This window comes from Crocodylus siamensis, chromosome 4 (assembly GCF_052110815.1).
Source record: "Crocodylus siamensis isolate JL-2025a chromosome 4, ASM5211081v1, whole genome shotgun sequence".
Classification (NCBI taxonomy): Eukaryota; Metazoa; Chordata; order Crocodylia; family Crocodylidae; genus Crocodylus; species Crocodylus siamensis.
In genome coordinates this window covers 32,372,726-32,389,847 of record NC_143398.1, presented here as the reverse complement: position 1 = coordinate 32,389,847, position 17,122 = coordinate 32,372,726, and the positions used below count along the sequence as shown (strand labels likewise).

The 17,122-nt window shown below is 39.2% G+C and overlaps 1 protein-coding gene across 5 annotated transcripts in view; it reads right to left on the bottom strand.

The window, feature by feature from the left end:
- TAFA5 (TAFA chemokine like family member 5) overlaps positions 1-17,122 on the bottom strand; it is a 697,812-nt gene that overhangs the window by 88,219 nt on the left and 592,471 nt on the right. Inside the window, exon 4 of one of the 5 annotated variants that reach the window (XR_016441740.1) lies at positions 9,239-9,343. The exons of the other annotated variants lie outside the window; for them this stretch is intronic. The gene's annotated coding sequence lies outside the window, so the exon portion shown is untranslated. The remainder of the gene's footprint in view (positions 1-9,238; positions 9,344-17,122) is intronic. 5 annotated transcript variants of the gene reach the window in all.

Genomic DNA, 17,122 nt, shown 5'->3' with positions numbered 1-17,122 from the left:
TGTCCACACTCATATGGACACAGCCTAAAGGGGGATTTAATAGCAGACCTCAACTACCTGAAGGGAGGTTCCAAAGAAGATGGAGCTAGACTGTTCTTAGTGGTGGCAGATGGCAAAACAAAGAGCAATGGTCTCAAGTTGCAGCAAGGGAAGTTTAGGTTAGATATTAGGAAAAACTTTTTCACTAGTAAGGTAGTAAACCACTAGAATAGGTTCCCAGAGAGGTTGTGGAATCTCCATCCTTAGAGGTTTTTAAAACTTGGCTAGACAAAGCCTTGGCTGGGATGATCTAGTTGGGGATAGTTCTGATTTGAGCAAGGGGTTGGACTAGATGACCTCCTGAGGTCCTTTCCAATCCTAATTTTCTATGATTCTATATCCTCCATAGAATCCATCATCACTGGTTTAGAGATGTCAAAAGATACACTGCAGCCAAGATTAATATAAACTGCCGGTAAGATGCCACGGCCAAAAGGGCTAATACAATCCTTGGCTATATGAACAGGGGAACCTTAAGTTGAAGTACAGAGGTTAAATTGAAAAGAAATGTCAATGAAAAAAAGAATGTTCAGAGACAAGCCAGGAAAATGATTAAAAGATCTGAAAACATGCCTTATTGTTAAGACACACCAGAAGCAAAAGTAACATAGCTGATAGGACCCTACATTTTGATTGAGTCTAACACATAAAGATATAGGAAGAACCAGTGGTTTCAATTTTAAGCTAGATAAATTGTAACTCAAACTAGAATTTTTTAACAGTAACTATTAGAATAACTTAATAGGGTTTATAGTGATCTATCTATCACTTGAAATTTTAAAATCAAGAGTAGAAGGTTTTTTAAAAATATAATATATTCTTTAGTTCAAAGAAGAATTAATTTATGGAAGTCTACACAATGGTCAGACTAGATGCTATGCTTACTTCTGGCCTTTTAAACTCTGAACATTTTTCATTAGCTAATTAGAGAAAATACAATTAGAGACAGGACTCCCAATAATCTAATCTTCATAGACATTCTGTACAAGAAATGTGTGAAGCACAGACCTTCAGCTAATGTGCAGACCTATGACTTACTTTCATTTTTGCAAAGATTCCTGACTGCAGATTCCTTTCTGTTTAGTAGAAAACACATACATTTATACCAGTGAGTACACAAATGCTTAAAGAAAGTGGCATAAACTCTGATTTTATCCTCTGGGAAAGCAATATTTAAAGTTCTCATCCAAGTGGCTTTGTAAGATTCTTAAATGGCACTAGTCTCTTTTTAGGTTTTGTTTTCAGTAATTTGTAGCAGATGAGGAGTTACAGATACTAAGCCTGTGAGAAGCAGCTAGTATTTACTTCAGATTTGGATTCTGCTGATTCGGGGCACAGTGATTCGATGGTTCGAATTACTGTCCCAAATCGATTCAGCTGAATCTGATTTGGCGATTCAGCTGCTGCCAAATCAGCCAAATCTCCAAATTGAACAGGCCTCCATCCCCTGCCCACTTTCCCAGCCCCATCAACAGCTGCCCTGCCTGGCCCCAGCTCCCAGTTCTTTAAAAACAAAAACTAACCCCACCCCACCCCAGACTCAACAGAAGCTGGCAGGTGGGGGGGTTATTACTGCTGCCTCCCACTGCCTGTGGGGGGGCGCTGTCATGAGCCCCATCCCCCATCCAGCCCCAGCTTCCAGCTATTAAAAAAAAAATTCCCCCACTCACTGGGTGCCCCACGCTGCACAGGGGGCTCTGCCATAAGCCCATTCTCTCAGTCTCACCCCATGGCTGTCCCACCTGGCCCCAGGTCCAGGCTCTTAAAAAAAAAAGAATTAAAAAAAGTTCTAAACTCATTGACTTCTGCCAGGCAGGGGGGGCAATCCCCGTTGCCCCTCACTGCCCCATAGTGCATGGTGGGTTCTGTGACAAGCCCCCAGAGGCCCTGAGGACCACTGCAGTATCCAGTGAGTGAGTTTTTTTGTTTTTTCATAAGAGCTGGGGCCGGGTAAGGCAGCCATGGGGGGATGATGGGAGAGCTGGTGGGGAATAGGGGTTTATGGCAGAGTCCCCCACACAGCATGGGGCTGTGGGGGGGGCAGCAGAGATCACCCCCCCCACACACCTGGTAAGCGGGGGCTTTTTTTTTTTTTTTTAAAGAACTGGGAGTTGAGGCCAGGCAGGACAATCAGGGTGGAGCGTGCAGCTGGGAAAGTGGTTGGGGGCACTCACGGGGGCTGAGGGAGCAGGCAGGGGATGGGGCCTGGTGGGGAATCCCCACATGGTCCCCTTCCTCCTCCTCCTGCCCTCCCCCACCCCCTACTTACCAGCATGGAATCCAGATCCAGCTCCTCGCAGCAGTGAGCAGGGACTGCCCAAATCTCTGAATCATTTCTGAATCAATTTGGAGAGTTGCAAATTGATTCAGACCTTTGTATTGGTCTCGTGATTGACTCTGATTCAGAGATTTGGCCTCTGAATCGGGCTGAATCTCCTCCAAATTGAAACGGCCCCTGAAGCTTTGCACAGCCCTAACATATACTTTAATCTAGACAATAGCAACAAATTACCTAGGCAGGAACTCAACTAACCTTTTCAGTGCAACATGTTTATGACCATATTAAAATAGAATAACTTAAAACACTAAATATGTGGGATATTTTGTAAAATCTCTTTATTTCACTGGTAAAGGCTGAAACCAGGAAAAAGAGTATTTAAACAATATTGGTGGAAAAAGGGAAAGCACTAGAGACTGAAGGAAGTCCCACTGAGGGCTTAACAAGCACCTGCCATTTCCATGTGGTGAGAGATCAATCAGTCTCTGTATGTAGCAAGATGACCTGCCAACAGCTAAACCACAAGGGGAAGAGAAGAAAAATGATCAATTCCCCTTATACTCTGCTCTGCAGTAATAAAATTACAATATACTAAACATTGAGATGGTCCTTTCTATTGTGATATCCAAGTCAAGGAGAAACACAGCTCTGAGTTGGTAGTAAAACACCAGCTCCATGCCTAGCATAAAATGTAAATAGGAACCTTTCATATTTTAGAAAATGAATTTTGTGATTGATCAAATTTAGATTTGCAATATACAAAATATTCAGATTTCTGTCAGATACACACCTATCATTTATTTTTGTGGACTTCAGTTCACTGCTTATTTGATTTCTGTTTGCAGAAGCAGACGTGAACTGGCCAGTAGACTAGTAAAAGATATATAATACATATAAAATATGTACCCAGATACAATCCTGCAATAGGGCAGGAGAGGAGGTAAATTATGTTACCCAGTCCATGTGAGGGAAAGTACTAATCTGCTATACATAAAAATCTCTACATTTGGTGTCTTACAAAACTAGAGTGCATTATGCTAATATACAAAGAGAAAGCATAGCACAACAGGAAAGTTAGTTCCATGAGTTACTCTCTGATCTTACAAACACTTCATAATACTTAATTTTACTATCATGAGTCAAGATCAGAGGTCTTCACTAGCGTTAGTGGCTGCTATGCTCAAGTGGCTAACACACACTAGTTTCTGTAGCCAATGGCACACAGTATTGCAGTACTGCAGTATTGCAGTATTACATCTGGCTGCCTTTGATTCCAAGGCCAGCTGACTAGTTAACAATGTCATACTGGATAGACTTGGGGGGCTTCATATAAGTCAACAACAAAACTTGAATTTATGTCTATAAAGCCAAAGGAAGGCATGTTGAACACTTTGCTATCACATTACCTACTACTATGAGTAGCCTTGTTGCAATCAGTGAAACCAGTACTCCTGGTTTGAATATTTGCAGGAATGGCTGTGTACATGTGTTCAAATGATGTGGAAGAATCCTCCTGGATTTGTTTCTCTTGTAAAAAAAAAAAAAAGCTTATCTGGAAATGCCAGAATAGGTATTTGAATGATTAGCCCTTAAAGAGTAGATAGCTTGCACTGCTGATGCTGCACAGTAAGGGGGCCTCTGCATACATATTTCAATGCATTTTACAGGCTCTCTCAGTCTGCCTGGAGACAGATAGCAGCAGTGTACAGGGCAGCCCTGATTGGTTGAACAACCTCTTTCTACCTGCAGCACAATGTGGGGTTTGTAACAAGATCATGTTCTGCTCTCTTCCCAGCTAAAGCACCAGATTCCAACCTGAATGAAACACTGTTTCCCCAGCTGGGAAGGTTGGGGAACAAATCACCCTATGGTGCTGGAAGACTGTGTTGTGGCTTATTTCAAAAGGGAAAGTGTACAGATATTTGCTCTCCCAGGAGAAATGCTCCCAGGAGTAATTTAACCCTCATTGTTCCCAGGCTTTTTTTTTCTTCGACGAGCCATTTTTGCCCTGGGAGAAAAATCCTGTACATCTGCATGCTTGTAGTTTCTATTAGGAGAGCAGTGATTCCCCCAACAGAAACTGAATATCTGTATATGGCTAATATATACACAATTATGACCCTACAGTGCAAGAATACTTTTTTGTTTTTCTTGTCTTCCCTTTTCTTTCTTCTGTCTCTCTTACACCTATTGACCCAAATACAACAAATACAAATGGAGAGGTATGCAAAATTGCAGGTGCCTTAGAACTAGTATAATTCACTTTGATCTGGGTGAGCATCAATGCCTGTGCAAAGTGGCAGTACTGCATGGCAAGGTGAGAAAAATGAAGCATAGTGGTCAAAGTTGAAAAATAATAAGGCATATCTTAAATTTTCACCATTCTTTCTTGGAAACTAAAGTACTGAAACATAAATCCTTAAAAAACCCCAATTACAGAACATTTTTTTCACAAAAAAGGGAAGAACTGGGAAGATATAGTTTTTGTTATCAGCCTTAATAAGGCGTTTGCCGCATAAAAGATTTACATTAAATCAACTTCCCCATAATATAAAATGCTATATTCTATCCTGCAGTGTAGGGAGGCAGGTTGTCAAAGGAGGGATGTGTGTATGTTCTTGTTGGTTTTACCACTAATAGAAATTTACCAATCAAATTGACTTAAACTTCTCCATTGGTAGAGTGGAAGACCTGGGGAAGTGATGCACTTGAAGACTGGAGAAGGACATTAGAAATTATGTAAGGAAGGTACTGGAGTTTTCTTAATTTGGGCACAGAAACACCTTTGTTCAAGACAAAAAGAGGTAAAACAGAAGGACCGATACTGACAGAATGCTTGAATGTGCTTAGCTCATTGGAGACACTGTTCAAGAACAGTTCATCCTTATACAAATATTATCCCTGAAAGACTGTGAAAGTCACTATCTGCATCTGTTGTCTGCTAAGCCATTACCTACAGTGTTAGTAATGTATATATTCAAAGGCAGCTTTCATATCATACAGAGCATTTTAAAGATATAAGCTTTGTCTGTGCATGGTAAGTATGGTAGTTCCTTAGCTATGTTTTCATCTTTTTTGCCTTATGCACTGAGGCTAAGCACAGACAGTCAAAAAGCTCAAGGGTGAACCAATTCCATGTTTGCAGGTTAGTCTAAATTGTGTACATTGAATCAATAAGCAAGTGAACAGACATTCACTTTTGATTCTGGAAATGCAGCCGCATGTCTACAGGGCCCAGGCCAGAAGCCAAAGGACACCAGAGTATGACTCCCTGCTCAGCTGTAGCAGATAGCTTGGGCCAAGGTTAGCCTGCCCACCCACCCTGGAAGTCTGGGGGGGAAAGAAGGGGTTGTAGAGGTGCAAAGCATGTTGGGATGCTAGACACCATGAGTTAACTTGAATCTGGAGGGGATCTGACACAGAAATTCAATAATCTGATTTAATTTAAACCAGTGAAGTCTGATACTACATCCATCCAGGTTTATCTTAAATAGTCTGTTTTTTACCATTTTGAAAATGATTTATGTGCACTGAACTTGTGTTTTGTTACAGATTTGAACTAGTTTCCAATCACTTATACCAGTTTATGTATAATTTCTGTCCCTAGCACTAAAGTACTTTTGAACTTGTGTGAAATTGCTCCCCCTTAAGAACTCTACTTATTTAATGATTGCAGGTGATAGATTTAATATTGTGCTAAATCTACCCACTTATATATAGATGGAAAACCAGTTTTAGAATAAACCATTAACGTGAAAACACTGAATAACAAAGAAAAAGGAAATTCACATATAGTATTCAGATATGTCTCAAAAGTGAGGTATATCTGAAGCACACAGCAGACTATATGCTAATTTATGATGATAAGAATTTCACACGAGGTCAGCTAGGCATGTTTGCTATGACTACATTCACTTGTCTGCCTAATGGGGAACAGTCTGACTCAAAGCAGGAGGTCTAACCCTTGCCTGAATTGTTTTATACATAGAGAAGACAAGAATACTGTGAATGTCAGTTACTCCATATACAGAATAGAACAGACAACAAATATAAGGTAGCTCAGATGAGCCTCAACATATACCCTTATGTACGAAGGTGCCATTTCAGCAAATTCACATTTCATATTAGTGCCACAATTTCAGCTGGTTCATAGATGCAACCACAATATCTACTTTGATAGCATGTGAATTGAGTGGTGAAAGCCTGACTGCATTAAATTCAATAGCAAAACTCGTACTAACTGTGATAGAACCAGTGTCATGCAGTGTTCATACAACAGGCTTCAAAGTCTGTACACATAAATCCTATTATCACTCATTAATCTTATCAAGCTAACACACCTTCCTTCTATAAACTTATCCGCATATACAAGTTTTTCCTCACTGACAGTTTACACGGCCAATCTTTGTTAAAGAACTAATTAAAGCAAGTAACTGATACCAGTGAAAAAATGAAGACTATTTAAGTGCTTTAGAACATGTTTAAGTGACAAAAATAAAAGAAAATAGTCCACACAAAACATAATAGGGTTTGCAGTGTTCTGTTATGCTAGCCTACAAAACAAAAATATTCAATGGCTGTCAAGTAGATGCTCGCCAGTTACAGCCTGTATTTCCATAAGACCATTACGTATGATGTGGCATAAAAATCCTTCTTTTGGATACTAATTTAATCAGAAAACATTTATTAACTTAATTAAATTGTACTTGCTAATGTGCCTAACATGAATTTCATTTTATTTGGATTTAGCGATGTGATGTTTGTGGAAGAGATTCAAAAGGATGGTACATCATGCAGTAATACTCAGAATATATACTGAAAACTGTTTTTTTCTGAAAATCATTAATCTATTAATACCATTTACAGTTATTGAATGAGGCCAGGTATGTGTCAAGACAAAGTTTAGAGACCAGTTTGAACTCCACACTTATTTGCACAGTTGTAAATTACTTATAAAACCCAGTCATAACAAACAGCCTCATTGTTCAGAACTGTTTCTCTTAGAGGTTGCCCATATGGGAATATTTTACAAGTTATACCACTATAGCCTCAGTCATATCAGCATGACACTCCATGTCAGCACTCTTATTCCCATATAAAAGGGTTGGGTTTTTTTAATTTAGCTGTTACCAAAGCAACCCAAAGGGGGAGAGAAAGTACCTTTCTTCTTGAAAAATATTGCTCACACTGCAATGGCTCTATATATTTAGCTGTAAGTAGACACCTCAGATTGTACCCCAAAAAATAAAAATAACATCTTAATGTCAATGAACACTTTGATACTTTGTTCCATGAGTTCATATTAAAATCTTAGATTTTTTCCTATTAGTTGTCTTTTTAAAATAAATATCATGTCATAGGGTATAGGAATGCATGCCATAGGTATACTTCTTCAGACAATATTTGTTTAGAATAAAAACATGCTTGAAAATAGTTGCATTCTATTATTAAACCTCAAATGCTTTCTATCACATACACTGTATAGTATGTGGTAGAAAGCATTTGAGGTTTAATTATAGAATGCAACTATTTTCAAGCGTGTTTTTATTCTAAACAAATAAGCAGGACTCCATGGAATAGTTATACTATACATTTATCAAATTTTTCAATTAAAAGGAATATCTTTATAGTTAATTTGAAAACTATATTTCAATTTGGCTATGATTTTGTAACTTTTTGTATCTCACTTTCTTACATTTTGAAATGCAAACGTAAATAAAATATAACAGAATAAACACTGATTAAAACATTTTGGAATACCATTCACATACACAATTTATATGGCATAAATCTGCTAACATCTGCAGTGATAAAAAAACATTTTTCACAGTTAAAATGAAAACACCCTGTTTTTGGTACAATAAGCAAAATAGTGGATCCTTATTCCCATTCAATAACAATTCAATGAATGACATTAGAATTTGTGATTTATGATTACAAAACAATAAAAGGGGGGGGGGAATGGGGAAATACGAAATTGAAAAGTTAAAGTAATCTTTTAGCCCAGTGCCCAGAAGAACAAATTACCTCCATCAGACAGTAATTCTGTGGTCTGGGAGGCTTCAAGATTAATAACTTGGGATATAGTATCATCCCCCTTGGGGTTTTTCACGTCTCCTGATTTCCATCACCCAAACCATACTGTGGAAATTCAAACAAGGAACAATATAGTAAAGCTGGGAAAGAAACACACAGTTATGAAAATTGGAATTCAGAAGGCTGTGAAAAAACAAGCTATCACTGCTGTGCATCAATTTCTCATGTTAAATCCCTATTTGCTATGGAACACAGTTGTTTTTGTTTGTTTGGGTTTGTTTATTGGTTTTTTATAGAATATATGGTATTGGAAGTTAAACAAAAAAACATACAGCTTCCTGAAATATTCCTTCTTAAAGATGCTAACTGTTAACATTAAATAGAATTCTATTACAATTACATTTACAAACTTACTTTTACCTTAAAGGTGTAGTGAATGAAAGACAGATGTAATCCATCTTAGCTGAGTTAGAATATAAGGGTGAAATTCAAGCTTAATTGACAACAATGGGGGTCTTGGCTTCAATAGAACCAGGATTTTATTCTAAAAGTGTGATGTATTGACTGCACTCAATCTTATTAGAGTAAGACAAATTCTGTTGTTCTTACTCAAACTGAAAAGAAATCTTCAGATTTAGCCTACAATAACATTAATAGATTTGTATTCTTGAATTACTTTGCATCCAAGAACAAGAATCTGCTCATGTGAGGGGTTTTAAAAGAAAAAAAAAATCAGTTCAATTGTAGGTTTATAGCTCTTACAGCTAAACAAATACCAAACCATTAAAAATACTACTTCCTTTGTGCAGTGTCAGAAACAACTCTTTCACATTTTCTACAATTTAGAGTTTACCTTCTCCTAAGGGTACTGAAATAACAACCTACCATCAATACGAATCATTTTGCCTCGTCTCTTGGTCCACTCTTCAGTGATGTCCTTTGCCCCAGTCACTTCTCCACTTCATAAAAAGAGAACTATGACTACTTCTGCTGACATTTAGGAAAAGGAAAGATAAACCCTTCAACAAAATAAGTAATGAGGGCAAAAATGTATTCATTTAAAGGCTTTTGATGATAACAGGCCTCCACGTGCTGCAACTGTGCTAAAAACTCGCTCTCACTCTGAAGATTCTTTCACCATGAGGCAAGCAAATGACAGCCTCATTTCATCTTAGAAGAAAACTGTCAATCTAAAAAGCAAAGAAAAACAAAAACAGAGGAGTTACCTATCCTTAAGACAAAACTTGGGCATTTGGGGCTTTTTTGCTTTTTGTCTAGAATTTGTTTCATGTACCACATGCTCTGGCCACTGTAAGAGGGCTTTATTTCCTACACAGCTTTGAAAGATAGATCATTGTCCCCAGAAAGAGGAAAACCTTTTGGTGAGTTGAGAATACCAACCTGCACAGGATCCAAGGGTGCCCAAACAAAGAAAGGTAACAAAGAATTCCAGTTCTTAGCAATGGGAAGCTCACCAAGGTCACTGCTCCTTTATTCTGCCTTATAAAATGTGAATGTACACCTTTGCAAGGATGTATTGAAGATTGATGCTTCTTGATTAGTCTTTGTCAAGTTTATACTGTCTCAAAAGAGCACAGAGTGCTGATGAGATTAAGCAGTTTAGAGATGCTGTCAATGATAAGGCAGGAAAGGAGATCAAGAACAAGTCCTTTATTGATTGGTGTACTACGAGTCCTTTTGTGAGCCAGTAAACACCTCTGCCTGAGCTCAGTCTTAGAGATGGCATCTTCAGCAGGTATAAGACACTACAGCATGAAGTATTTGATACACTGGTAAGGTTGTGGCAGATGCTGGACATAGTATTTTTTCATCAGAAATCAATCATCTTCTTCCTGAATATGGACTCAGGAAACATGAAACTGCTGATACCATTGTTATGCCCTTCTGAGGATAATTAGAAAAGATGTAAGTTGTGATTGTAATAACTGGGGAATTGATCTTGTAGGCATGATTCAGACATGCTGGAAATGGTGAGGCCACCTCACACTAACTAGGGACTTCTTTGTCCAGAGAAACCATCTTCACCTAAACTTTAAGGTCCTAATCCTATAAATTTGGATCCTGAAAGGAACAAATTAAGAATCTCTTGGTTTTTACTTGCTGTGTGTTTCTCAAATCTGGTCTAGAAATAAAATGGCACCAGCTTTATGTTGCTTAGATTTGGACTTCTAGACAGAACTGTCAAATTCTAGTGGTAAGAATCACTGAGCTATCTATATAAAGTATGGAGAGATGGGCAAGCAGCCTCAAAATGTATCTAGAATGATCTGAACACAAATGATTTAAGCAAATGGATCTCAAGTGTGACCTCTGGGATCAGATTACATGACTCAAGGATGATATACAGTAAAGGAAGAAATATAACCTAGTATTTTCTCACACATAACACACTCTCCAAATATAATATGCACCCTATGTTACCATAAAGTATGGATAAGTATCAGAGGTTTGGGGTTTCCCTAGCTTGGGGGCTCACATGCTGGGGCTGAGGGCTGTGCACCCAGGGCCCAATTCAGCATGTCAGCTCTGGGGTTGTGTGGACCTAATCTGGTGAGCAAGGGGAAGCCAACTGGCAGGGCCTGATATGGCATGCCAACAGTGGGGATGTCTGGTGCTGTAGGGTCTGATTTGGCATGCTACCATGGGAGGACCCAATTTTGAATGCTAGCGCTAGGGCTATGTGCAGGGGCCAACTCTGAGCACTGGCTCTGGGTTGTGTGCTGAGTCCAGGACTGCATACTGGCCTCTGGAGCCACAAGCTGGGTCCAGAGGTGTGTGCTGAGTCGGACCCAGCATCTTGCGTCTAGCCGTGGACCAACCCTGCTTACTGTCACAATCCAGCACACATTTAGGGAGGGAGCTCCCCACAGGTCTTTTGGAGGGAGGGAAGTTAAGGGGAGGGGAAAGGGGGGGGGAGAGGATGGAGGAGGGAGGGAGGAAGGGAGGGAGTTGTGGCAGTATTAATTGCTGTGGCTACCAATTAACGTTGCCACTGCTCCATGCCCCGCCCCCCTCCCAAATTTTGGGACCCATGGGGAGCTCTTTTGCTTTCCTATAATGCACACCCCAATTTTTCCCAGCTGGTTTTGGGGGTACAGGTGCACATAATACGTGAGAAGATATGGCACTTGTTACTTTTTTGTACAACCATTAAACCAACTACTCTTCAGAATACCCAAGCTAGAAAGAATCTGAGAGTTGTGGAGTCTCTGTCTCATAATACTGGCTCTTAAAAGACTTAAAAAACATCCCACTGAAATGAAACTATTTATAGAAACATTAAAGTTCTTATATTATGTTAATGAATCTTAAACATGGTAAGTTTGGTGCACATGTGCTAAGAAAACAACTGAATGCCATAACTGAAACCTAAGTCATAGGAAAAAAAGAGAACATGAGGGAGGCTGTCAACAATTCTCAGTTATGGCTGCAGTAATACCACTAACAGATGAAATTCCTATTTTTTCTTATATAGTGTGAATCTGTGACAAGTTATAACATGGCCAATATAGGTGAAGAAAGGGTTAATAGATGATTGTGGGCACATTATGGGCACTATGCCATACCTTTGAGAAGTTTCAGACTTTTGGGAAGTAGTGGAAGTTGGGAGGCAAGTAGAGGACTGGAGAATGAAGTAGGAAGGCAGACATTTAATTGTCAGTTCCTAGAGAAGTGCTGGCTAACAAAAAAGACTTCTTAAGTGACAGTTGCTTTGTGGCTTTCACCCTAACGGAAAAGAGAGTGAATTGACATGGACACTGAATTTTAGGACTACAGTTGCAGACTTTTGGGTGGGACTGACTCGGACCAGGTCCTATGAGCGAATCTATGAGAGAAGAATCTCTTATCCTAAATTAACGTTAGGTTATTTATGCTTGGTTTCCTTTTGCTTCTTGATGACCCTGGAAGGAGTGAATGTCTGTGGACCGAGTTAGAGAGATATATCTCTTATAAGTGAAGCCATGTGGTAGACTATCCAAATGCTAAAGACTAGAGGCTGCCTGCTTGTTATGGTCCCAAGTGTGTCCTGATAGACATATGTGGTGACAGCCAGTTAGAGATTTTCAGTGCAAGTAAAAAAATGGGTTCACTATCTTTGTGTAAACACTAAATAATAGTTATAAAGGAAATCATATCTTATGGAAGAGGCTATTTAGGGTTAATCACTTCTTCCTTGATGCAGATTTAGGAGACTATTTTCTGACTAACGTATACAGAACTTTAACAACTTTGTTAATGAGGATGCTGACAGTTTAGAAACTGGTCCTGAACATTCATATTTGGTACTGTATTTAGCACAGTACAATATGTCTTTGTTCCTGTTGATGTTGGCACAAATCTCCAATATTTGATTTGTGAGCAGTCCATAGCTGGAGTAAAGCCTTGTAAATCAAGGCGAAAATATTTGCAATGCTCATGTGATCAACCTTATGTTTTCTAAAGACATCACAGATTGGCCAAAAGAAGGGTTCAATAGTGAACTGGGATTTTTAAAGTTTACTTCCAATATTTTTACATTATTAATCAATAAAATCTTCTACAAAAGACACGAACTGATTATATTTTTATACTGTATGGCTATATATTTTTTCATAGGTTGGGATTGTAAAAGATGCTTTTTTTTAGTCCTCAAATTATGCATGATCTCACTATGAAGTAGGTCAGATAGCACTGTCATGTGTATTTCCTGGATTCCTCACAAAAACTTGAGGGATCCTACAAACCATGATCTGCATCTGTTTCATTTTTTGGAAGATCTAGCTGTAATTCCCTCTGATGTTCCACTGCCAGGTGGTATGCAGAACCTGGCCTCACAAAAGAATTTCAGCATTAATATGAATATAGGCCTGCCTATAGCAGTCAATGTATAATGCCTATTTGTACTGGTCATTTCCCTCCAGGAAATATCATGTTGTTTTATTCTGATATTTCCCTATATTTTACACACACACCCATACACACACACTTGATTGTAATGATTATTTGAAGTTATAACATCAAGCACATCATCAGCTACTCAAAGCATTAATATATATCATAATATATTAATACTTATTAATGTGCATGTATGTATGTGTGTGTGTGTATACATGCACACACACAAAAATATAGATATCTATATATTTGTATCAATATAGATATTAGTACTCTGAGTCACTGGCAATGTGCTTGATGCTGTAACTTCAGATACTCATTACAATAAAATGTACAATGGCACTTAATTTTTTTACCACAGCTGCATAATGTAAGTGAGGAAGGGATGGGAAGGCTATTAGAATACAATGTCCTCATTTTACTGCTCATTTATTTGGCCAACCTCTCCCCTCACCTGAAAAAAATAAGCAAACTCCAAGTTCTGTTAATAGAATCATGGGGTTGGAAAGGACCACAAGGACCTACCTGACTTCCTTGCTAAACCATCCTAGTTGGATGCCTGTGCAGCCTCTTCCTAATTGATTGTGCCTTTAAAACATTTCAGTTAAAGAAATGGAATGTTATTTGTCAGTTCTCTTTCTTCCCTGATCAGTGCAATTAAAAAGTTGTCAACAAAATGTACTCCTTTCTTAAAATTCAATATTGATTTTATTTTTTAATTGTAAAATCAGGCTTGAAAAAGGAAGTAGAAAGAACTTTTGGCTCAGCTTTCTTTTCACTTCCCTAAAATAAAACCACATCATTATTACTATGTGGATGAAAAGAGGAGCCTGGAGTAAATCAGGCAACAGTTTTCTGCATTACAGAACAACTGCATTGATCTCTAAACACCCAGTTGGCAATATATTAGGATGGGATTGCCAACAGAATGATGTAGGTATGAATATTTTAATACCCACTTGAATAAAACAGCTGGACAACATACCACCAACATTCTCTTGGCCTGATTCACTAGAACTAATTTTAAACATCTGCCAGGAGGCTTATCTTCATATCGGTTTTAAGAAGGATGAAAAGATTAATGATGTAGATGAGTGGAGAGACAAAAAGAGTGCAGTTCAGTAAACCATGTACAACATAATTAGTGAGCCTAATAGCCAGCATTACATGTTGGGATAAATTCATATGTTCTGTTCATTTCAGTGGAGATAGTTATAGTAGGGATGAATCTAGCCAGAAATATATACAGATTAAGAGTCTCAAGCAAAACACACTAAATTTAGGAAATGGCAGTATTACAACTAATGGTGCGTATTGATAGTAGTATAACAAATAATTAACCATAACCTAAGGGATGCATACTATGCCTTTAAGTACAGTTGTAGCAAAACCCCCCGTTTTTTTTTTTTTATTGCATTCATTCCCCTTCCCCAACTATTTCTGACTTTTTCTCTCCCTCTCTATTCCCTATAGATAAGTATTAGTGAGCTCAAACTTAGGATAAGCTTTAAAAATTTTTATTTTGGGAGGAAGTTTTTGGTTTTGGATATCTACTGTTGTATATTGTATTATTATTAGGTTTGTATTAATTTTTACTATTATATATTATATTATTATCATTTTTGTATTGATTTTTTTTATTGTTTCATATGGCTATTGTATGGCTTAGGCCTGTGTTTGTAAGCAAACAAAAGTCATGTCAAGTTTCCATTTTATATGTCAAACCTCCATCTTCTGTCCTCTGCCTGGGCATCCCATGTTGCAACAATATGATTCATTGTACCACTCCCATGTAAATTGGTTCCCCCATGAATGAGAATGATTGGGCATGACTGAAATACAATAGTAGCAGGCCTCTACTGAATGGCCTGTAAGGACTGGGCCATCACCTCGCATTGATTCATCCAGGAACCACGGACCTCACCCAGGAACAGAGACAAGACCAGCATTTAAAAAACAAAAGACCCTGCAGAAGCAACAACTCTCACCATTGCAGACACCCGAAACTGCACAGCCCTGCATGTAGCACACATGCTCAGTACGCCAGGGGCTGACCCTTACCTGGGCATGCCTCCTGTCACTAGGGTCACACACGGTCTGCCCCTATAAAAAGGGGCAGTGAAGACAGACCCAGTGGGACGACCTCTCCATCTGGACCAGCACCATGCCACACCACCTATCCAACCAGAGGCCCTGCCAACGACCCCCTCTGGACAACATCTACTGGACAAGGACCCCTTTCTAGCCTAGACAGATACATATTACCTGCATACGTCCTCCTACAATTTGGACTTTCTCCTCCTGGACTTCAGTGGACTTCAGCCCCTGCACCAACCCTCTCTAACCCCTGCTGCCATTTTGTGTGTGTGTATGTGTTTGCGCATGTGCATGTGCAAGGGAACCAATAAGACACTGTGTCTTTTCCTGTGATTTTCTGCTGCCTGCCTCTCTGTTTTCAGGCAACACCCCCACCGCACCTTCTGTAATCCTGCCCGCCCCCACACACAGCTTCCCAGCTCCTATTAGCTGTCCTGCAGTTCCTTCCAGCTTCCAGCACCTACTGCTGCTCTCTGCAACTTCTCTAGCTGCCTCAGGGCCATCCTCTGGCTCCCCACACCCAGAGCCCCTCTTTAACACCCACACTTTTTCCCTCCTCTCCCCATCTACCTTTTCAGCTCCCCTGTAGCTCTGGCTCCAGTCCCAGACTCTGTGCCAGCATTGCTTCCCTGTTCTACAGGCTTTGGGTGTTGTCTTTTAATCAATTAAGATCAATTAACCTAAAGTTACCCCCAGCCTCAGTTCTTCAGACCAGACCTCTGTAGTCTACTAGTTTTAACCCCCTACACTTCTACTTTCTTACCTTGGCCTTTCCCCAGGTATCCCAAGTACACCAAGCACATGCATACATACACATCACAACACCCAACTTAGGAACTCACCTGTGTGTATGTGTAGGTGGGTGGTATGTGTGTAAATTAGTGAATATATGCATGTACAGATATAGATATCATTGTGTGTGGGGGGGGTATATAAATCAGTAATCCACGTATGTGTATTGAATGTGCAGGTGTTGGTAACTGGTAACTGATTCTGTATAAATTTGGTGTGTGTAGTGTGTATGAGCTTAAATCGGTAATAGATATGCATGTGCCTGAGCTGGTAGTGTGAGTGTATATGCCTAGTAGGGGTGTATGCACCTAGTGAGTGTATGTGTGCTTAATTGATTTTTATGTGTGCATGTGCAATTGTACACTACACCCTCCTGTCTAACAGCGCAATATTGAGATCCTGAGTGTTGGCCTGACCCCTCAGGGCAACACAGTAGGCAAAATATGCATAAAGAATTACAAACAATTAAGACTTTGATCTATTTTGAATTCTTATGATAAAATTGGGTGACTGGAAAAACAGTTTTACCCCAGGGCATAGGTTACGTAAAAGAAATTAGCGAGAGGACACTTAGGTACAGGAAGAATGAATATGTTCTTTCTCTTAGGTGAGAAGTTGTGGGGAAGGCACCAATGAAGACTCTTGCTATGGTATTTGATAAGAATGGGAGACAAAATGGCAGGTGACTGGAGAGAATGAGGTGACATGTAGACCAGAAGGAAAGGAGGAATGATCACAGGTATTATAGAAAGGGAACTGGCTCAGGTACATAAATGACAGGGAAGCTGAAGAGGTTGCATTGACAGTGAATGTTGGGAGAAAGAAAAGGAGGACGACATATCAATTTAAAAGTATATCAGAATTTAGAAAGATGGGTCACAGAATAATAGACACTGGAAAAACAGCTATAGATATATGATTGAAAAGATAAGGCCCTCCAACATTTCAGTTAAAAGTGAGCCTTAGCAGCCAGTCACATTGGTG